Raw genomic sequence first — 23,523 nt, forward strand, 5'->3', positions numbered from 1 at the left:
AGCGCGTATCGAGCGGGGCAGAAAAGCGTGGAACCGCAGAATACAAGCCCGACGACGATAGTAAGGGGAGAAAAGCTATGACGAGGAGCGTACAGGGTTGGTTTGCCGAAGCTAAGTAAGACTACCGCGTGTATACCAGCGCTTGCAACGGCGACGAGGCAGCGGCTAAGACGTGAAGCGAAAAGGAGAAGAAAGAGCGGAGGAGGAAGAAAAGAAGGAAGAAGCGAGAGGTGGCGGAGGAAGCATAAAAGACTCGACACTCCGTTATAATAAAGTCCACCCTTGGAAGCCTTCCGCCCTCTCTTTACGCTTGTTCCCCCTTTCCCTCCCCCTCCCCCTTTTCCCACTTCTCTCCTGGCAGCAGCAGCATTACGCCATCCAACTTACTTTGTTCCTCAACTTTATTAATTTTTCCCTCGGTCTTGGGGGAGGGCACGCCCCCGCTGCTTCGTCGCCCCTCGTGGTTATATCGAGAATCTAGCCGCCGGGGATAGTAAGCGAAGGGAAAAAGGAAGCAACGACGGGCGGTGAAGAAAAAGCGAGAGGAAAGAAAGAGCGCGAAGCGGGGTAGGAGGCGGTTCTTCCTTGTGACGGGAAATTTAAAAATCTGTCTACGCGTTGTCGAACCACCCGAGGAAACTTTATTATTAGCGCCCGGCGAGGAGAAGAGGAATCGACGACGCAGACGTCGTCGGCGACGACGATGGCGATAGCAACGACGGCGGTTCGACGAACTACACCGCGAACGGAGATATTGCCTTTATAAACTCATTTGCAGCCGCGACCCGGAGGAGCGAAGGGAGAAGTTTTGTCCGCCGCTCAAGCGCGTCGGCGCCCGTGATTCGGACAGGAATTGCTCGATCGTCTGACAAGGCGTTGGTGATTGATGCGCCCCACGAACTAAAGACTCACCGATGCCGAATAATTAGAGAGGGGCTCCTCGACACTTTGCCGGAGGTGTTGAGATTTTTCTTTTTTTTTTTTCTTATTCTTTTTTTATGCCGATAGGCTTTGCCCTCCCATCCACGCAAGTATAATCACTGTCGCAAATTTTCCAGTTAACTTTGCGGAAAGTCGCGAAATCGTAGGCTTACGCGCGACTGCGGGAAAAAGTTAAAAAGTATGTATATACGTGTATACGAAATGTAAACCTTGTGAAAAATGTAGATCTACAAGATTTAACGGAAGGAACAGGCGTTTCGTTCTATTTTGAGCTGGGTTTTCGGGAGGCTCGGCTTCGCGAAAGCTCGGGGGGCCTGAAAAAATTCAATTCAATCGTCGACGACATCCTTGAACCGATTAGCGGTGCCCGCGCTTCCACGAGCCTCTGCAACATAAATATTTACGACTCATTCACGAAGCTAATATAAATGCGATTTGGGCGTTTGCTCTTTTTGGTGCATGCTCTAATCGGATTAGGCCCGGCGCGCAACAACAGGCCGCGGCTGCTCGTATTGTGCCGCGCGAGCCCACCTTACTCCACCCCTCTCTCCCCCTCGGGAATGGGGAAAAGGGGTCCTTTCTCTGCCCCTTGTGCATTTCGCTATACACGCCGAATCGTACCACCGTGATCCCCCGTGCCCGCCCGCGTTCCCCTTTCATTATTCACGTCGCTATTCCTGACCGGTGACGCGGATTTAGTCGCTTTACGTCTGCTCTATACACAGCAAGATATAAGTCGACACGTCGCTCCTCGTCGTTCGTCCCGATGGTCCTTTCGTGGGCCACGGTGCGCAGAGCCCGAACCTGCGATGCACGCGGATCGCGTCAGGATCTGCATTGTTACCCCTATTGGCTTAGCCGCTTTTCTCTCTAGCATTCCGGGATTCCGCGCGTTTCCTGCGTGTGCACGACGGAAACGTGTCATCGGGGACCCGATGACAGCCGAAACGAACGACGACAAATCATTTTCTTTGCCGTCGCTATTGAGCGCAAGCGGGCCCACGGACAATTCCACCGAGCGGCTTCGATCTTTCGTATTTTCTTTCGCGCGCCCGTAGACGACGGCGTGAAGCAGCTACGTGACACGTCGAGTTCGACGTTATTTTCGAAACACGGTCCACTTTCCGTGGTAAACGCGCACCGCGATATATAATTTGTCATTTTGTCCGGCACAGAGGGCGAGCATTAAGCAAGGCGGGAACTCTACGTCGCGGACACTCTCGTTACACAACCGCGAGGCGTTCTTTACGGCTCCACGAGGAAGACAACGAGAGAGCGAGAGGAGCCGACACGCGAGACAGGGCGCGACCGTGTGTAAGCGACTCTCCACCCCATTGTCAGCCGGAACCTTTTCAGAGACGCATTTGTTATCCTTTGAATGAGGAGCAAGCTATTATTTATTCCATTCTTATTTTTTGTCAGGCACCCGTTGTGTAGTAAATGGATATAAGTCAGCGCGGGCGAGCAGTGGCTCTGTCATTTTTATCGCCTCTCCCTGAATTAAGAAGGTGGAGTCCGCGACTTCCTCCTCCGCCACCTCGTCGCCCGCCTCGTCTAACTGTTTCTCTCTTTTTCATCGCGCCCTGTACGACACTGTTCTCTTTCTCTCTACGCGCGATCATCCTCCACGTTTCCTCTCGTCCTATCTCTCGACTAGCCCGACGAGCTGAATCGAGCAGGAGGACCGCCATATTTCTGCCTTGCCGGTGGGGTACACTCTCCGCGTCATTGTTCCGATTGTGACCAGACCGAAACGAGTTGGGCGTTACTACTTGCTGAGCGTACGATTTATAGGATCGAGTTAGCGCGAGAGACGAAAGAAGAGTTGCAAATCTGCGATCGCAATCGACTATCCCGCCGTCGTTTTTACTTCGGCTCGATTAATCCGACCGTTTCGGCGATATAAACTATCCGCGTTTTCTATTTAAAAAAAAAAATCCGTGAGACTCTCTGAATTAGCTGAAATTTACTTGTAACGCAGGAATTAATTAATACTGGACTTGTCTACATTAATATTTTTTATTTTATGTTACAGACACCGGCAAAACTTCACAGCTCCGTTGAATGCAGAATGGTGAGTCAGATAATTTCTTTTTTAATATTTTTGTGGTTTTAAATAGAGCCTCTTAAAAAATAGCGAGCGCGAAGAGCGCACATGATTTCTTCTGTCATTTAAAATATGCCTTTGCGATTAGATATATCGAAAAATAAAAATGAATAAAGTAATAACCGGAACGTTGACGTCAGTATTAACATTCGTCCGCCAATGCATCTTACCACGGTTTTCACTTCGCGCTTTAAATAATCGAGCGCGTCCGTCACGTGCAAACATAATGAAAATATAATACCGACGGTGCTGGGGGAAGCCTGTCCACCTCGTGTCGAAAAAAACTGTGTCTCGGCGATGATCGTTTTCCCTCTTTCCCGGCGGAGTTTCCGGTCAGCTCGAGCACCGTGTCCGGATCACGGACCCGCGGACATTAACCGGGATTTCAGTAGTCGCTGATATCGCGCACGAGGGGATCCAATAACATATTTGACGGATGGTGAGATCGGAGGGTCCGTGAAATCGGATTGACCAACGTCCATATTGGATTCTTTTTCCCGTAACGCGCCGGCTACCTTCTTTCTCCGGCACCGACCCTTCATGGTTAGGGATTACCGCGACGAACAGACTACTTTCGATCGTTCGTGGAAAAACATGGATCTCTCTTTCTCTCTTTCTCATTTTATTTCCCGCGCCGCCGACAGATTGAATTTAGAGCCGGAAGCGCTTTAGAGAATTTTCATATCGCGCGTCGTTGATAATGCCATTCAAAACGCACGCGCTTTAAACGCTGCGTGTGCACAATTTTTACAATTTTTTTTATATTTTATCGTATATAGACTTTACGTAGAGTTGCCCCGGACAATTTCTTTCTCAGCCAGCTTTGTCTTAAGTACCGATGGGACCGTCTGGTAGAACGACGAGGAGTTATTTTATTTCGTTTAGCTACGAACATTCGTTCGACAAAGAGACGTCGTGGGAGGGAACGGGAGGGAGCTGAGAAGAAGCGAGAGAGAACGGACGGAGGCAACGAGCTCCGGGATTAGCCGGTGGTAATAACCGTCCCCGTGGTTTCGAAAGCTCGCCAACCAACAGCCACAAGCTCGTCTTTTCCAGCGTGCGGATGAGCGAAACGGGCGCGCGCGAGAGGGAGCGAAAGAGGGAAACGTTCGCGCGGGTGGCGTAGACCGGGTCCGCCGCGGTAAGGGGGTGGGCTTCACGGGGATGATTTTACGCGGCGAAGGCAGAGAATGTGGGCCTACACGGTGGCCGTGTCGGTAGGCGGTCTGAGCGGCAATCCTGTTGATTAAAAGGTGGGGAATCGACCCAAATAAACTCGCCATTAAACCAGATGAGTCTCTCCGCACGATCGCACTTCAACCCCGTTCCACATTTTCACGGATGTACGTGTATAAAACGGCGAAGGTGGTTTTTGCGCGTGTAGGTGCGCGATACACACCCTCTTTTTCCCTATCTGCCGCCTTGCCGAGACTCCGAGAAGGCGAGCTGCGGAGGGATGGTGCCTCCGCAGAGTGGAGAAGGGAGAATAAATTGATTTCGTTGACTCAACCAGCCGTAACGCCCCCTCAGCATGATATCAACCCTAAGCCTCGGTTATCTTTATTTAAGCTTTACGAGAGTCTACGCCGGCGAATCGGGGGAACTTCGTGGGAGGCTCTATCCGTCCCTCTCGCCTCGCCTCACTCTTTCGATCTCATATTCCCTCGTTGGTAGGCTATAAGCAAGAGTATACCAAATAGCAGGAGGGAAAAACTTTAGCTTGTCCCCGCAGTACTTTTACGACGGTATTTTCTAATATTTTTATAATACAATCTTTTCAACGTAGCATTAACGGGCGTAATTATGAATTTATCTACGCATTTTTTTTTTCTTTGTTATTTTTTTTTTCTTTTCTAACGCTATATGCAACGTAACATTTTAATGTACGGCGTGTCTTAATCGCTCGTGATAATTAAATAATCCTCAAGTTCGTAATACAACGTCCGCGCTGTAACACAATGATGGATGATAAAGACGCGGTGTGACATTCCGGATAAATTACGCTTCGACGTACGTGCGTATGCTCGGGCCTCCTATTCGATCCCTCACAGTTTGTCGCGGACACTTTGCATTTTGCGGCCGGGGACAAATGGCGCCAGTGCGTGTGCATGAATATAATGAAATCGTATCGAGACGCGCTCGCGATACGCACCAATACGCGCGCGATTCCGTGCCACGATATTATAATAATGAAGCGTGTCATTTCTCAGAGTGTCAACTGCACTGAATCGACGGACGGGTGGGCATGTCCAGGGAAGAGCGATGCCGCGTCTAACATCCCCGAGGGTGTCGTGAAGCCCGGGGATACGAGGGGGGGGGGGAACGCTGGGGTAGCTTCATCAACGGATATTAAAGGATTTGCATGAAGTATTATTATCGTTATTGCCAGCCATACCCCAACGAGACGAGCAAAGAGTGTGGATGTCGAGTCGAGCGATAATTTTATTCGACACTCGTTCGGCTCAAACACGTTGTCAGTCTCGTTGCCGGCGACGAGAGTGCGATTCCGTGTTAATTAAACGCGGCTGCGAGAGCCCCGACTGATTGATAGAATATTCTCATTGGTCGTCAGATGGATTTATTTGTGTTCTCCGTCCGGTCGACATACTTACGCGTCATTGTAAGCGAAACTGGTAAAGGGCGAACCTTTAGACATTCGCGATCGATTTTCCGCGCAGGATGTTTTACGCGGATGAATATCTCACTTAGTGTTGCGTTTTACGGTCGTATAAAATTACGGACTTCTTACAAGAGTGACAGAGCTTTTCTTCGGCCCCCTCGTAGTCGTCGGTGCGTAATTAAACTTCGGAAAACGTAATTTTGCGCACGGCTTTTGGCTGGTGCAAGCGGCATTTTTACCAGGTTTTAATACGAACGCCTCAATAAGCGAGTCGGATGAATGACGTTAAATTATATGGGGTGCTGTAAGGCGTCGAGGGGAGGCTCGCGCGAATAGCAAGCCGCATCTGTGGCCCCGCAGAGGGTGTAACTGTTATAACCGGAGCGAGGGCGCCGATTCGCGCTGACTTGTGCCCGCTTCCACTTCCTATCCCTATATACATTCCCTTTACTCCGCTACTTGGCGCTAACTTTATTGCGTGGCAATTTGCTTATTAACTTGCAGTTAGTCTCGGGTGCGCGTCGATTAATTAATAGACGCCGAGTCGCCAGATGGAGACACGCCCAGAATCCACCTTCCGAGCCGGCGAGATTTGTACGCGTTATCCTTAAATGCCCGCCGCCCCGCTTGCGAGTCTGCCCAGATTGTCGAACTTTATCCAGTTGTCGCCCCGCCGTTACAGCCGAGTCCGTCAGAGCGAACGAGATAACGTTGCACAGGGATACCTTCGTCTTGGCGCGAGAGAGAGACGGTATTATAATTATCTAATGCCTAAGAAATCAGGCGAGCGTCGTCGACTGCGAGCATAGCCGTGACTATTAATTCGGCATTTAGAGAACAAAGAGAAGAGACGCATTGGCGGAATTTTAAATTTAACGAGATGCCGAGGCGACGCATATGTATTTACGATGATCGCGAAAAAGATTGAGATGGATGAGTCGATTCTTTCGCTGACGCGTTAAAGAAGGGAACGAGTAGAGTTGCCACGTGCATTTTCCATCATTACGTCCCCTATTAAGCGACTTAGCGCTGTCGTATAACCGGCGCCAGGCAATATACCTCTATCTCCCTTGTCTTCACCTGTGCTTAGCCAACCACCGATGGATGTACACATACCTAAGCGGCCGACACCACGGTGTTGCGTAAACGTAACGCGTTGACGACGTATGTCGGCGGGCGCAAACATTTGAGCAGCTTCCTTAGCCGCCACATAGTAAACCTGAACCCAAGATTTCGCCCGTTGACGATGTACACACATATACGTAAACGAGGGGGTGCCGTAACGAGCTTTGATGTTACCATTTGGCAAACGGTTGATTGATCCACTTGGCTCATTTGCTGTCTCTAGTGCCGTGTGAGAGACGGAACATCCGAGGCTGGTTGTACGCGAGCTCCTCTCAGTTCGTATTTTAAATGCTAACTTTATTAAAAATTCTATTTCATTTGATAAAAATCTGTGCGTCTTATAAAATATGACGAAAGAAGAGACTTTAATTTTTTTTTAATTTTTGAAATAAGAAAAATCAAACTTTATATCGTATAAAAAAAAGAAAAAAAAAATTAAATTAATATGCAAGCGACATAAAATATTTCTGCAAGAGAAACAAGAATTGTAACGTTCATTATATTAATATTTTTCGCGTGCTCCGTTGCGTGAAAGAACGCCCTGAGAATTTCGTTCTTTTTACTTTTCTATAAGTAATATCAGACGCACGTGTGTGGTCACAGCGTGAGAGGTTGCACGTTCATGTATACGTGTCCGCAGTGTATACAAAACACGCGGGCGGCCGACGCGAAGAGCCAAGCGGAGAAGTCATATTGACCCGGAGCCATATACGCGCCACGGCCGACGGGTACGAATCAATAAAGATTTCCCATCGCGAGCCTCGAGTCGGACGGGGGAATATTTCAAACATCCGCCGCGCCGGATCCTTCTGCCGCACTCCACCCCGCCCTCGATCGCCACCCTCGCCGGTCTCCTTGCATCATACATCTCTTCTCTCCGTCCCGCATCGCGCCCCGCCGGCTTATTCGCACTTTTATTATCTCGGCGCGAGAAACATTTTTTATCGACTACTCCGGCACGAATCTCTCGGACACGGGCTGTAAACTTTTCCTTCCCCTTCACCCTACAAGAGATTTTCTTTCTCGGCCTCCCCCCGCTCCCTCTCCCCGCCTCCCCGTTACGCTGTCCCTTTTTCACTCGCCCGCGCACTTTCCACGTCGTTTTCTCCGGCATGTCGCGTGGGCATGAATACGTAAACTCCGGTTTTGGGTTCATGAAAACTGAGAGACACAGGCGGAAAGTTCTATTTGAGTATCGAGGTAGGAAATGTCTCCGCGCGCGAGTGACGTAATTGATTAGACCTGAAAGGAACCGATGAAATACCTCGGAGGCAATTATATTTAAAGAATTGAGATTTAACAGAAATAATATCATTTAAGAATTGATCCCGTTACCGCGACATTCTACAGAAGGCGATGTTATTACTAAGTAATTGGCTGATTTTTGAAAAAGAAATGGATGTGTCATTACGAAATTATATTTTATTATCGTTTGACGCGGGTAGCCAGAATAGAAATACTTTTATTGGGAATGTCGACTATTTACTTATATCTTATCCGCATTATCTCCGCTTGCCAATTTATTCGCGTCGATATTTTCGCCGCAATTTTCCTACTTACAGTCGTTTAACTGACATACGTTTAATAACGTAATTAAATCATTTCACTTACAATCACGGGTGGATAAAAATTAATTATCCGACACGTATTTTCGACGACGCTCCCGGCAATAATACACGGAAATATCACGCCGGTGTCGCAAAATAGAATTACGATACCAGAAATGGAGTCGTCGAAAATTAATTGGATAGCCAATCGCTTTGCATACGTATTTTGCCGAGTGACGGATTAATCAGAGACACGTGATACGTGACAGATAAGAAAAATGAAGATTAGCTGAGACGTTTGTGAATAATAAATGACCGCGTCGAATAACGGCCTATTTATCGATTAATATCATCGCAAACAATAACAGCTTATACAAAATTAATTAGAAATGTGAAAAATAAATTTTTTTTTCCCCTTCAAACGCGCTTGCAAATATCGAAGGGACGCGACGGGAATTTAATTTTTCACCGAATGCGGGAAACAAAATTTTCGTTTTCGCGCGCAGTTATCCGCTTTGTAGAACAGCGCTTAATAAGTTCGACAACGATGTAAGTAATTTACAAACTGACAGCCGACGGTGTTCGTCATCGGATAATTGAATGGTCTCCGTGTGTCGCACGAGGGGTGGCCCCGTTCCTTCGGATTAACGCGAGGCTCGGCCGAGAGTGGCTCGATAGTGCGAGTTAAGGGATGATAGCGAACCTAAGCCAAGAGGAGGCGGAGATGCCCAGGGGATGCTCGAGACATTTGTCAACGAGACGACGAGCGGTGAGTGGACCGGATCTCCACTCGTACCACGGTCCGTACGTGTATCCCGTTGAGACCGTCGCGCGGAGGGAGAGAAGAGGTGACCTTCCGTTTTCTCTCTTCCCCCTTTCTTTCCGTCTTTCTCGGGTCGGGCGATATTAAACCGCATACGTCTTCGGCGTCTGATCAAAGAGAGTGACCTCTCGGACATTTTTCTCCTCTCACGGATGACCTCCGCCGTGTCTCGCTCCGCGGAATAATACACGCGACGGAAACGCACGCCCGGGCGTGATCACGTACGCCAAGATTCATCTTCGTCCCCGACGACGAGGAACCGCCTTCCAATTTCGCAAGGAGTAAATCTTAATGTAATCAGAGTTGGGAATTACTAGAATTACTCCGTCCTCGACGCGCTAATGAATGTACACGGGTATCAAGTACCGTATGCGACGTATGCGCGAACGCCACGACGCCCGAAGTGAGTTATCGCCACGTCGCCGCTATGTAACTGTGATTGTAGGTTAACAACGTTACAACTCGTACATTAATTAACTGGCTCGGCCACTGTGTTTGCGTTTGTAGACCCGTTTAAGCGGGATGACGGACCGCGGGCCAATATTATTACGAAGACAAACGGACCGACGTTATCTACCATCGGGGGCTTTCCTACCCACTCCTCGCTCCCCCTTCGTCGCTCACCGGTAGCCCCGTAGTCTCAGGGGTATATTCATCAGGACGAGAATAGACGAGCGACGCGAAGCCGGGAATGGCGGATTTCGAACGGGATCTCTCGAAGAATAAACATCTCTCTCTCTCTTTTTTTTTTTTTTTTTTTTTTTTTTGCGACGAGTCCGCATGCATGATTATTCGAATTGTCTTACGAAAATTATTGGAGTCTGATAATTGTCATCTGCGGTTCGCGAGATACTCGGGAATAGCATCTTTTAGGAAGGACCGTAGGTTGCCGCGGTTACCGCCATCAAATTAACGGTGACACTCGATATCGGGGAATCGTTTAGAGATATAAGTTTCCAGTTGTATCGCCTTGTCGCGACACGGTCATAAATTCTCCATCGTAAATAAGGCGGCCAGTGCCCGCTGACTTCCCACAGTAAAGCACACTTCGCGCTGCGTATAGAATGGCGCGGTTTCGAATTCTCCCTCTGTCTCATATCGAATAGACTATGAAGTACGATCGCGAGTTGCGAGAGAAATACGAAGTGAATGCAAAGTGATATATACGTATATAGTATATGCATACGTACATTGAAAATATATATATATGCATATATATATACACATATATAAATACACATAGAAAACGGAGGCAGGAAGAGAGAAAAGGAGCTAGAGGGAACGTGGGAGGAGGAGGGACAGAGGGATCGGGTTAAGGGAACCACGAAGTGAGTCGTAGGATACGCGGATAACAGCGCTCGCTCGGTTACGGTGGGGGTGTGTCCAGGACAAGGAACGGGCGGGTTCGAAATCGCACTGCTGAGCTAGCTGACTCGCATCGTTCGCCAACATTGTTCCCCTTTATTTGATTACAGGGCATTCGTATACACGATTCCGCAGCGTGGATTCTTCTTTCCGTATCATTGATCCGTATTACACGACCTGCCACCGGTCGTGGTGCGAGCCTTTATTCGGCTATCCGGCCGTACGCGGAGAACACGCGCCCGCCAGTTATCTTCATCCCGCCGTAACGAATCGCCGCGGGATCCGAGTAGATCGCCTATGCTAATCAAGTTGTAATTAATGCCCCCCGACGTAAAGTCTGAAATTAAATTGATCGGATGAATTTTCGGCGCGATAGTTTTGATCGCTCTCTCCGCATCTTCCACCGCGTTTGCCGGATCGCATCGCCGATTCTGTTCCGTTGTAAGCCAAAGAGGACAGAATATCCTTTCGTTTCATATAAATGGAGCATTGTAAGCATGCCCCACAGGAGCAAGCAGGATTTCGCACGGCTAACAGATGAGGCATTAGGCACCATAATGGCTCCATTTCCCTCGTGGGGCAGCGCGAAAGAAGGGCCAGGACCAAAATATTTCTACAAATCATTACTTTTAATTTGCTCGTCCCTTTTATCAAGACAAATGTGCGCGGCGAGCACGACGGCCCACGTACACAAAAGCACGGGGTTCTTCTCCGCATATTCTACCGCGGTGCGCACACATACATACGCGCGCGAGTACCCACGGCAAGATCGCCGCAGTCAGGCGCGCAGCCAAGCTATGCACATACATCCTCCGCGTGTGCAACGACAATGCTCGCGATGGGTGCATCGGGAACCAGAACCGGGGGCCGGGGCCGTGACCGGGCGGGGGGGCCCAGCTGGTTTCGCCGCGGGGCGCCGTCGTGCACACCAGCCAGCAAGCCGGCGGCAACCGTCACCGACATCGCCGTGGAGAGTATCGCGGCCATCGTCGGGGCCGCGCCACGTCGCCCGGAGCGCGGTGGTAGGTCGACACCGTGAGACGAAGATCCGCCGGAGAATCCCCGGGCGCGCGCGCGCGAGAAAGAGAGAGAGAGACGAGGCGGTAGCAATAATTTTTCATAGGCAGAAAAGAAAAGGGAGGATGCCATTCATTAGCCCCGGACTCGGTTGGTTCGCACGTTGTTGGCGCTGTTGCCTGTGACACCTCAATAACCGACCAACCAGCCTGCTGCACCGCCGACGGTGGCGATGGTACGCATCGGGTATACGTTGTCTACATGGACGTCCTATACACGGCTATCCTACGCGCCGCGTATCCCCGTATATAACAGATATATCTGCGGCCATTGTGCTCCTATACTGATATTTCTGTTATTGCTGGATTAAATGCAGCACCGTGCACCCCGCCGCGCATTATTCCGCGACGCGCTATTGCAAGTTTCTTCCTTCCCTCCGCGTTTTTTTTTCTTTTCTTTTTCGTCCGTTTTTTTTTTTTTTCTTTTTCCATTCACCAATGCTGCTTTCCTTCTTACATTGCTGGTCGCTTTGCTCGTGATTGATTTTGTGATATTTATTAAACGGATAATTAAGCGTTATCGATCATTAAAAAAAAAAATAAAATACAATTTTTAAATTTCTTTTTTAATTTATATTTTCGTAGGCTTTCGATTTATTGTCAATTAGATTTTAGTTAATATTCAGCTTTCCTATACGAGATTAAATTCTATTTCGCGAGAACGGCGAGCTCTCATCGTCGTCTATTAACGTCGCCCCCGACGATGGGGCTTTCTCGTTCGGTCAAGCGTGCAGATACAAACGTTTGTTTTGCAAAACATCTTGGTCGCGGGTGCAGCGGTACGGCACGAACCACAAAAGAGAAAGGGAGACGCGGGGGGGGGGGAAAGAGGAAGGGGGGTTTTGGCCCTGCGAAATGAGGGAGACGAAAGTGCGGTAGGTGAGAGGGCACCGCAGGGGGAGGGGCTGAAGAACCAGGGTAACCAAACAGGGTATAAGTCACGGACACCCCGTGGTGTACCATCCGGTAACTCGACACCGTCGTTTGTACTCCCGTTGTGGTAGGAGTGCCTGGCAGCGGCAGCACAGCCGTACAAGAACACACGTATGAATACATACGACAATAGCAAGTTCCACACGCGGCGGTGTAGGGACGACCGGGACCGAGCTCCGCGCCCTCCCATCAGATAGATCTGCCTTGGTGCTGGTGTGACATTAGATACCATTTAAGGATTAATATAGCCATAAATAAGATCCTGACTCTCCGCTCCGTGCTCCTTCTGCCCGCGACGCGGCGGCGGATCCGCGTGACGGCCGGCACAATGAACGTTCGGGCACCGCCGACGGATCCGCTGCCCCCGGTGTCTTTGACTCCTGAAAAAGATTCCCTCGGAATTACGGATCGCCTCTCGCCCCCGCGAACCCGCGGCTAAGTCTACGTTTCCTCGCCTCCGGACGAACTCTACCGCGCGGTGGATAAAATGAATAAATTTTCGCCTACGTACTGAATACGTTTCGCACATGTGCAACGTCGTTCGCCGTTTGATTTATCCGCGCGGCTCTTTTTTTTTTCTCTCTTCCGAGGTACGTGAGACGGGTGTCTTTCTCCGAACGTGTAAGGATTTTCGACGTTACGCCGTACTGCAAATGCTTGTAAAACGCGGCTGTGCCGCAATCGCCATTGTTTTGCGTAACAGTGCATATAATACTCAGGAATTGTCGAAACTGGTACGAGACGCCGTTCAACACGTCGCTATAATATAATATAAGAAAAGGGCTCTCGCGCAGGAGGCGAGGAAGCATAAAACACAGCTGCCGCTGTGCAATCAACACTTATATACCGGCGTGTAAGGAGGAGAAAAGCATCCTCTACCCCTTCGTCCGCTTTCGTCCTCCGCAACACAGTTACGTTCGGCTATATATTCCTAGAAGCGAATAATTTCATTCATACAAACGCGGCGCCAAACACGCTCTGTATGCCCCGGGTGGCACGACTGCTATTGTTACTACCGAATAACTACCAGCTCGGTACAACCTTCTCGCACGAGTTCGCCGTGTTTGCGACTCCGCTACGCGTTGGGGACGCCGAAGAAATTTCACCGGGCGCATTGTCCAAATCCGAATCTCGCTTACGAAGACGAGGTACACACGTTGCGCTTAAAGGACGTTGACAACAGCTACAATGCGATATTAATGCCCATTTGCATTTAAAATTTCCGGACGTCATCCAGGTTCCCCTGAAACCTGCCGGGAGCCTTTAAAAAGTTAGCACCACGTGGAAAGCGGTACCGTCGCAAGCGTTTTTCCCGGCGTCTCGGTCCCTCCTTCTCGGACTTTCCCTTCTTGCGCGCGGATTTAGATATACCTTGGCAATTTATACCGACTCTCCTCCTTCGGGCGGAATGGGCGGCGGCGGCCATAAGCAAAACACTTGTCGCCGGCAGTCACGACTGCGCGAGTTCTAATTTCATTGCAGAAAGTTGTCGCTTGAATAATTAAAACACGCCGGAAACACGCGAGTTTTTCCGCCTGATTTGCATAAGAAGCGAACGAACGGCGACGGCGACGACCGGCGACGACGATGACGGCGTCGACGACGAGGATCTTATATACACCTTATGTACCCGGGGCATGTACGGAGGCGTGTACCGTGTTTATGTATTTCTGCGTTTCCACTCTCACGGGAGACGGCGCGAAATTAACTAGATCTCGAGCTGCGCGCCATTCAAATTGCACGAATCAGCCCTTGCCCTTCCCACCTCGCGCGTACTTTCACGACCGAAGGGAGAGACTCGGAAACAATGTGTCGCTTTACGAGACAATTTAAAGACGACTCGAGGAACTATCGGGATACATTCGACGCCCCGGGATGATCGATAATCACATCGCCGAGGTAACTGATTAATTACACCACGTACGCGGAAGATAATTTGAGCGGCTCCTCCGCGATCCAATTAATTTCCCTTCGCTTGAGCGTAGATCGGAACGGCGGCGGGGTGTTACGCGCGCTGGGAGAACGATTAGCGGGCAGTATCGGGACGCGAAACCCAGGGTAAAAACGAACGTGGGGGGCCACCGGAGAAGCAATCGCGACCAGTAGCGGCGCGGGTATCAGCCATCTCGAGCATAAATATGTAGCGCACGAACGCATTAGCCGACTGCCTATATCTCGCGAGCCTCGCAGGAGCACGTAGGCGCGGACGCCACGTGTGCGTGCGTGCGTGCGTGCATCGGCGGGCGGTGCAGCACGCTGCACGTGCGTCTGTGTGCGCGGGTCATAGGTGTGTTACCGGCCGGCCGGGAGATAGCCGAAATAATCCCTGGTGATGGATTACCGCGCCTAAGCGCTAAGTGGAATGAATATAAAATTAAATTGTGTTTATTGTCGGGAGTAATTGGCCATCTGTGACTGGCTTGGGACCGGCCGTTTCTACCACCCACCCCCGCCCCCTCCCCCGTAACGGACTTCTCCCTCGGCCTCTCCAGATTTTTCTCCCGTCCTTCTGTGTTTATATCCGCCTCCGTTTCGCCCTTTTCCCCGTCCGCGCGCGAATGCTAATTCATTGAAATCGGAATTGCTGGTCGAATAGATGGCGAACGTGGCGGTTACGATCGAGGAAAAACGCGTCGTTTAAAAGCAGGCAATGTCGCGTTGTTGAATAATTAATTAGATCGAAATCTCTTCGAAAAGGGGGAACAGTTTTCCTTGAAAGGGTAACATTGCTGGAGGTAAATTGAGAGAAGATATATAATTTTACACGGTTCTAATACTATTTATTTTATTTTATTTTATTTTTTTTTTAATATATGTACATAGCTACATTTATATCGTCAGTGATAATTAAATTTAATTGTCTCTCGCGTCTTAAGATAATTCCCGATTAAGTAGGTGAGTCAGTCGCGCGATAGCGCGCCTTGTACATTTAACAAATTGCGGAAACCGATCCGATAGCCGAGGAGACTACTGGATAATGACTATGAATTAACGATGTGAGGGCAATTGTGCCTATGACAAAGAACAGTTGGCAGTAAAGCAGATCTTGATACAAGCGCGGTCCGTGCTCCACTAGCTATGCAGGATCGACCATGTGTAGGTTGAAACATAAAGGAATTCTTATCCGAGTTAATTATACTCTAGGAGGGTAAACTAACGAGATAAAGAACTAGATGAGTCAAAGGCCGTTAAAAACATTGCGACAGACAGATAACGATATTACGACCGCCTCGCGATAATATCCCCGGTATACCTGACGAAATGTTAACGAGTCAACGGCATTTCCGCAATTGCAGTTCAATATACATATAATAACTCGTTAACAGATACGTAATTTATAAATTTACACTTGCAGGTGTATCGCAATCTCGCACATTTCTTTGTACTTAATTAATTAAATAAATTAACGCGCGCCCGCCCGCGATTGTAGCTCAACGGGCATGAATATCGCGCACAAGAATCTTTATGTAATACACGATTTACGTTCCAATTACATATGTACATGTATATCTTTTTTTTTTTTTTTGTTTTTTCGCCGCCGGATATAGCGCGGGTCAGTTATTTTTGTATATCCGCTTGCATAAGCGTAACGTTACGTCGAATACGCGAGCGCGTTCACGGGCCGGAAAGGCAATTACGCCTTTTATCGCGCCCGATTATTTCTCACGCCGGGGCGTCATCGACGCGAGGTGAAAGTCAAACGCTGTTGACAACAAAGAGCCGTTGTGATTACAGCGCGCGCTCGCGCTCGCGGCCATCGGTTAATTATGCCCGTTCATTGTTTCGTGGGACCGGCTCCACGGCTGGCCTCTTAAACGTACCGTCCGTAAGAACGTTCACGGCGCGCTTGTTCGCCGATGACCGGCGATATAAGGCACGACCGGGCAGGCAAGGCACTTCGATCAACCGTGCATCGGCATGAAACATGCCCGCGAGACACGCAATCGACGGACTACCGGGACTGTCTCGGGGACCCGCCGCGGATTGCAAAACGGCATTTCATTTTTCTCTCCGTCGCCTCGGTATCGCCCGTTCATTTCTTTCCGGCTCGAGCTCGCCTACACACGAAATAGAAATACGCCACTCGTCGCGCAAGCGTGACGAATGACCCTGATAATAGTTAGTACACTAATTCGTGTGCGCGAGCGCCTGGGCTATAATCGTAAATCGCCGTCGCTCTCCTTTCCTTTGTTCCCCCGATGCTTTTAATTATAAAAATACTACGCAAAGGGGAGAACGTGTAGAAATGCAAAACCAAAAAACCGTCGGCGCGCGCTTATCTCCTTTTTTTTTCTTCTTCTTCTTTTCTTTGCATGAATTTTAATTAATTTTTCCTGCGCTTACACACGTTCACCTCGCGGAGGAATTTACGTCGATCAACGAACTCGTATTTCTTTTCTTATTCCCTCGCCGTGATTCTCTTCGAGTCGAATCGCAAACTATTTTCGTCGAAATTATTTCTACACGCGAAAAAGATTTCCGATCTTATTAACCGCCTCGGAATACCTCGAAATAGAACGCTGGCGTCGAAATTATTGCTGACCGCCGATTATGTATATCGCACGTGGACAGATGTCCTACGTTCGATTTCTCGCGCGCGTTTCCCCGGCATGAGAATGCGACATTAAAATCTGTTCGGTCCGGACGAGGACAATTTAGGCACGCCGCGCTGACAGTTTTTTTTAAGTAAGTAATAATCTGTCCGAGCGAGCTCCGAGCGGAGGTGAACACACCGCTAAGCGATACGAGAAACCGCCAGGTCTCGTATAGCCGCCAATCAACCTCATTAAAACCCACGAAACGCATTAGCTTATCGCGACGTGGTCGCCCGGGTGCTTACTTTACTTTACCAGTAGCCACATCCGATACGTACACCTAAAAACTTCCATCCCCGCTGTCCCTTCGATTTACACGCGATTCCATGCAAGTACAAATTTAACATTTCGACGTTATCTTGATTTAAATATATTTACTACCGTTAGCCTGCTTTTTTTTTTTTAATCTTCTTTTTCTTAAATTCTTATTTCTCGTGATCGTTAAATGCTTTAAAATGTCGGATTTATTTAAAATGTTAATTTTTTTTTTTTTTTTTGTTACGTAAGATCGCTGACCACTTTGGTTCGATTTTTCGAGACCCTCGATTTATTACTTTCTCTCCTTTAGAATAAAGAAGTTCAACAATTGTCTTAATCGCCGGTTAGCGAGAAAGAATATTTTATCGATGACGGTAATTAGAGCCGCGCTGTCGTTCAGCTACGCAAATCATATTTCATAATCACGTCAGAAAATATATCAATACTTATTAATAATTCAAATTTAATTTGCTCGCAGAGGTAATGGCCGACAATTACAATTAATTAATTACTACGCAAGAAACGGTTTACACGATCAATTTTGAAATAATGGTCATACGCACAATCTTGATGCGAGGAAGCAAGGTGTAATACAAATTGGATAATGCGGCGCGGATTGTCTCGCATAAACGCTAATCATGCCGGATGAAATCCGGTCGATTCAACGTGGCGAGTAAACGGCAGATGCTTTTAGAGCCCGCAATAATGAGCCGCTAGGTCGTATAATCAGCGGGGCATGTCCAGGCTGATGAGTCTATCCGCGACGCTTCGAGCCCGACTGCGGACTAACTGCTGAGACACGACCGTGTATATACGTTTATGCGCATTAAACCCGGATCCCAAGTCCGCCGCGGGTGTTACCCACGCGCGTCTGACCATCGTCGACGCGTCGGCTAGTTGGCGCCCATTAATATCCATTTTCCATTCGAATGGAAAAGGAGCAAAAGGCTGAAAGCGAGTCATCATTTATCTCGTCCTTGCGCGCCCACCCGCGCCCGCGCGCGTCCCGCATTAATACCAATTGTGTTTCACACGGCGATCCTGCCTGACACGTGCTGATACTCCAACTACGAATCACCGGACTTGTCCTCCGGCCGCGAGGCGATTTTGCACGCCCGGAAGTAGCACTATCCCGATAAATATTCATCTAATTCGCAGGTAATTTCGCCCATTTTTTCCCGTAGCAAACTTTCGACGCAACGAACGCTGCGATTAACGGAGGCGCCGTTTCGCGCGGCCGTGAGAAAACCCGGGTCGCTTAAAAAGAAAAAAAAAAAAAAGAGAGGAAAAAAAAAAGAAAGTAGTAAATAACTTCGAAAACTCATAAATATATTTTATATAAACTAGCATAAAAAATGGGAGAAATCTTTACCTGATATATGATACGCTGTAGCGCCGCGGTTCGCGTAATAAACGTAAATTATTCGCGCATTTCGCGTTACGGTTACTTCGTTGCGCGTGATATACATCGTGGCCATTTGCGAAACGGTGGGACATACATTTTTCTAATGAAATGCGCGGCGGAAACGACGCCTCCATTCCCCGTCGTCGATAATGCCCTTTTAGAAGCGCGATTAATTTCCAACTATCGCCCTCTTTTTTTTTTCCTTCCGCCGAGAGCCGTATAAAATTCTTAGCGCGGTCGCGAGCCTCGAGGAAGCTCGGAGCTTTTTCCGTCTCTGCGAGGACGGGTGATGCCCGTCGGCGGACCCCATGGGATATCCATTGCTCCGGCGTGCGGTCACTTCCGTTTCAGCTAGTCGCTGACCATCTAACGCCATAACGCCTCTCACGTCTCATCCCACGTCACACCATCGTCGTATCCCTGCGGTTTCGCATCGAGCCCCTCACCACATACAGGCCTCATCCCCGATGATTAACGGCACCCGGGAGAACGTCGGTCGTCTATTATCTTCTGGTTGCTATACGTTTATACCTACTTGCTGCTAGTAGTAGCGCCGGTATATCAGCGATGAACAAGAAGCGAGAGAAGAACGCCGATGAAAAACGAAAAACGTCCACGCTAAAGAAATCGCTCGTGTTCTATAACATCAACATTATGTTCGAACGGTGCTACCGGCCGCTTGCTTCTACCGTAAGGTTTCATTTATTCGAAAGAGAAAAAAAAAAAAGAAAAAAGAATTGAAGGAAAAAAAAAATCGCGTTTTATTAACTGCAGACAGAGACCGACGTTAACGATATTAAAATCGAATTCTTTTTAATCGCGAATTAAAATACTAAATTAAAAATTCTTTTTTAACGTTATACGTATGCGGTAAACGTACAAAAAAAAAGTCGGCTCTTAGAATCCGTTCTGAGTAAATAGTTAAATTTAGAGACGAGTGCTCGATTTTCACGGTGGACTTAAAAAAAAAAAAAAGAAATATATACGAACGTCGGGCTCAATGTAAATTATTTTGTCTGTATGGCGTCTTTGATGCAGTAGTTAAATCCATGAACATTCGTGGTATCGACTTCGACAGCTAACTTCTCCCCGGGGTGCAAGTAGGGCTCAAGTTAAACACATGTTGCGCATTACTAGAGGATATTGGGAGTCGAGTGCACGACATTGGTTGTTTGTCTTTGGGAATATGCGACTATTTCCGTTTCCCGGGTGACACTTCCGTTGATCGTTACGCGGCAGTCTTATTTATTGCGCTTAAAACGACGCTCGTGATAAATTAAAAAAAGAAAAAAAAAATATATATATATACGCGTACGCTGTATATGAATATGTATTAAAGAGGTACACGAATACGTGGTGTTACGGCATTTCGCAAGTGCAAACGTTTTGCAGACTGCCGTTTTACACCTGCGACACGTACACGCACATATCGTACATATGGCCGAAGTAAAGGGGCGTGAAATTAAATATCAGATGTTGACAAATTGCGAGGAGGCGTCGTAGCAACGGATATTAATGACGCGCGGTAGAAAAAGCGCGTAGCCCACACCGCCCTCGCTCCTTCTTACGAGCTTACAGCTGCGGATGAAGAGAAACGATGCGGTCGTCAACCCCCTTCCCGAAAGTCAACTTATTCGTTTATGCCGACGGAGAGAAGTATCCTGAAAGAGTTTCCTCGAAAATTCTCGCGATCGACTAGCCTCCCTCTTGTTAGATATCAATAACGGCGACGCGCATCGAGTTAGCCTCGTAAAACAGTAGCGCAGAAACAGACGCGATATGTATTCATATAGCAGATACGGCCGTGTTATGGCTATTGACGTGTTTCGCGAATATTGCACGCTTTACGCTACTTTATTTATTCTCTCCAGGCGAAGCGTTTGCGTACTATTTCCGCGGCGGATTTAGAAGCGGTCGAATGGGCATTAGAAAGCGATTGTTCGCGATGCGAAAATAGCCGCGCGGTGCCGGACGAAGTCGAGAAGCCGGACGCGTCTTCGGAACGGATTCCTCCTCGTTTGGGGTGGTCCCGCTAAGGATCTCAGGGTGAATACTACCACGCGGAGTACTTAGGTGTACACGCCACGTGCTTGTCGCGGTCGCTCGGAGGGAAACGGGCGGGAAGGGTGGAACAAGAAAAAGGCCGGTGGCGGCGGTGACGACGACGACGACGAAGGGGGGCAAACGCGCTTCTCGGAGAGGAACGGCGAGGATGGAGGTCGAAAGAAGTCTCCATCAATAACGCACGTCCGCGCCTTGAGACGTGGAAGACCGCAAGATTAATCACCCTTCTTCTCTCGCTTTCTTGCCTACGTTTATATCCGTACGCACGACAATCGGGAGGAGCGCCTCTCCGTCTCTCTTTCCTCCGCGTCCCTCCTCAAACGAACGTAGTCGCGACTCATGAGACTTATCGTGCCCTTTGTTACCTTTCTCCTTCTCTCTTTCGCTCGCCTTCCTTCGCTCCGCTCGCTGCCGCTGTTTAACCCGCAATGTTCGTGCATTCTCTTGCTTCATCCGCCGCTCCGCATTCTTACTCGAGTGTGTAATGGCCTCTGGCTGAGGCGACATTGGTGTTTTCGGTACAAAAAAGCCACTCGAATCGCGCGGCGACGTTTCACTTTTTTTTTTCTTTCTTTTTTTTTTGCCTTTTTTTTTATCGCGAAGAAGGAATCGAACCCGCACACGTACGTTCATTAATGGTTAACGATGTGAACCTCAATTACCAATTTTAACGACGTTTTCGTTCTCGGCGCGAGAAATATTGTAAAAGTAAGCAAAGAAGACGCTCACGCGATACGATGGACAGAATTGACAAGAGTGACGCTTTTCAAAGGCGATACGCGACGTATCGGTTCTTCGATAACGATAAGATTATTCTCTTTCCCGTCCAAAAGTAGAAATTGTCCGCGCGAGCTCCCGGCGCGGACCAGCAGCGTTCCGGAGAATGCGATGCAATTTTTCATCCGCCGGTACGATCAAACGAAATCACTGGGTCGTGGGCTAAGATTCGCCGATATTCTGTTGGAAATTTATGGCGCGTCCGCGCGTGATAGTCGCCAAAAACGTGCATCGTATCTGCGGTCGCGAGTTAGGTCAGACTAGGTTGGTTGTACGTAAATACGCCCTCCTTTTCCACGGTGGTGGGTATCCAGCGGCGGTACAAGCCGAGGAGGAAGGTAAATTTATCGGCGCATCGGGTACTGATAGAGACGCTCATGAATAGATCCGCGCTTTTCGGGGGGTTGGTTATATAGGAACGACGACGTGTGGGATATCCGGGATGAGGTTGACGCTCGCGGAGATGGGGAAACGGTCGAAGGAGACTACACTAGGTCTGCGGTGGCCGATGTACCGGAGCGCGGGGCCGGGAGGACCTGCGGTACGGCGGAAGGATGGTTTGGCACGGCCATGAATATTTCGCCAGCGCACTTATTTATGCAATACTTTGCGCTGGCAGCTTTACGGCGGCTCCCTCTCTCAACCGGCGCCGCCATACCATCCGGGGCTACCCCGTGCGCCCAGATAAATACGCCGCCGGTCCGATATACGTCCGATAATATATTACGTTTGAGCGTTTTCGAGCTGTTTAGAGGGAATCTACGGTGCCGGAACGACGGTGCCAGCGGCAAAGAGAGGAGACAGGAGGTGGAAGCATTTAGCTCCGAGCAGGCAGCCGCCGCCGCCGCCGCCGCCACCTCCGTCACACCCCCCGCCTCTCCTCCGCCATCGCGTCATCCTCGTTCTCACCCCCGCGCCACCCTACCGAAACTCGCCTCCACCTATTTCTACGCTACACCTATCACGACCACCACCTACCGACCCACCACCCCCTCGTGCAATAGTTTCCGAATAAATCCCCGATTCTCGAACGCGCCGCGCTGCTTTCCTGCTCGGATTTACCCGCCCCCCTATCTACCTACAAGCCTGCACCCGCGCGCGGAATGCCCAGGCATAGGGGTAGATCGAGTTCTCCGGTCTCCCGTTTGGTCTCTCTCTCTTTATCTGCCATTTACATTATCTCTATTTCTCTCTTTCCCGACGACTAGCGATCGACGGTCCTTTCTCTGTTCGTTCCCGGCCTTCTCTGTCTCACCGTGGAATAGGAGGAACGGGGTTGGAAGGCAGTCGATGGAGAAGGCCCACAGGAGGGTAGGGGCGCGTTACTTCGGCGGCCATTACTCCAGCTACAAACAACCCCTCCGCGAAGCGAGGAGGGCCTTTTGTTGCGGCAATTGGCTAAACGGTCCGCCGAAACAAACGATTCCGTTCGAGATATATGTAGATCTAAGATCTCTCCCGATTTTCCTCGACGAGTTTCTACGCGGGGAATAGCTCGAGGCGGTGATGCGCCGAGTATCGTGCCGCCGGCGCGCGGTGCAATAAAATTAAACCGCGTCCGAACGGTATCCTCGCGGAACGCGAACGAGCACGCTGCGAATCGAAGATCGGAGGGTAAAGATTCGGATACGCGATATTAAACGCGGCGTCGACGTTAACTCGATGGAAAACGATCGGCGAGATGATCGCGCCGCGCTGTTTCGCCGTTTGTCTCTTCCGCAACTTTCGCGGCGTAGGTCCACGGGGGGAGGGCGAGAAACGCCGACGCGATGCGACGTGGCGCGGCGGGGGCGAGAGGACGAGGTGTGCCGCGCGCGCCGTTGTGATTGACAGGAGGCAATATGGCTGTGCGAAGGCTCCCTTTTGCTCTTTGTCGGCCGCGTTAC

The 23,523-nt window shown here is 49.4% G+C and overlaps 1 protein-coding gene across 4 annotated transcripts in view; it reads left to right on the forward strand.

Moving 5' to 3' along the window:
• The window catches only part of LOC139110075 (ankyrin repeat domain-containing protein SOWAHA-like), a 375,001-nt gene that overhangs the window by 114,962 nt on the left and 236,516 nt on the right, over positions 1–23,523 (forward strand). For all 4 annotated transcript variants that reach the window (XM_070669630.1, XM_070669627.1, XM_070669631.1 and 1 more), the window contains exon 7: positions 2,978–3,016. The gene's annotated coding sequence lies outside the window, so the exon portion shown is untranslated. The remainder of the gene's footprint in view (positions 1–2,977; positions 3,017–23,523) is intronic.

Source organism: Cardiocondyla obscurior, linkage group LG19, assembly GCF_019399895.1.
Source record: "Cardiocondyla obscurior isolate alpha-2009 linkage group LG19, Cobs3.1, whole genome shotgun sequence".
Lineage (NCBI taxonomy): Eukaryota > Metazoa > Arthropoda > Insecta > Hymenoptera > Formicidae > Cardiocondyla > Cardiocondyla obscurior.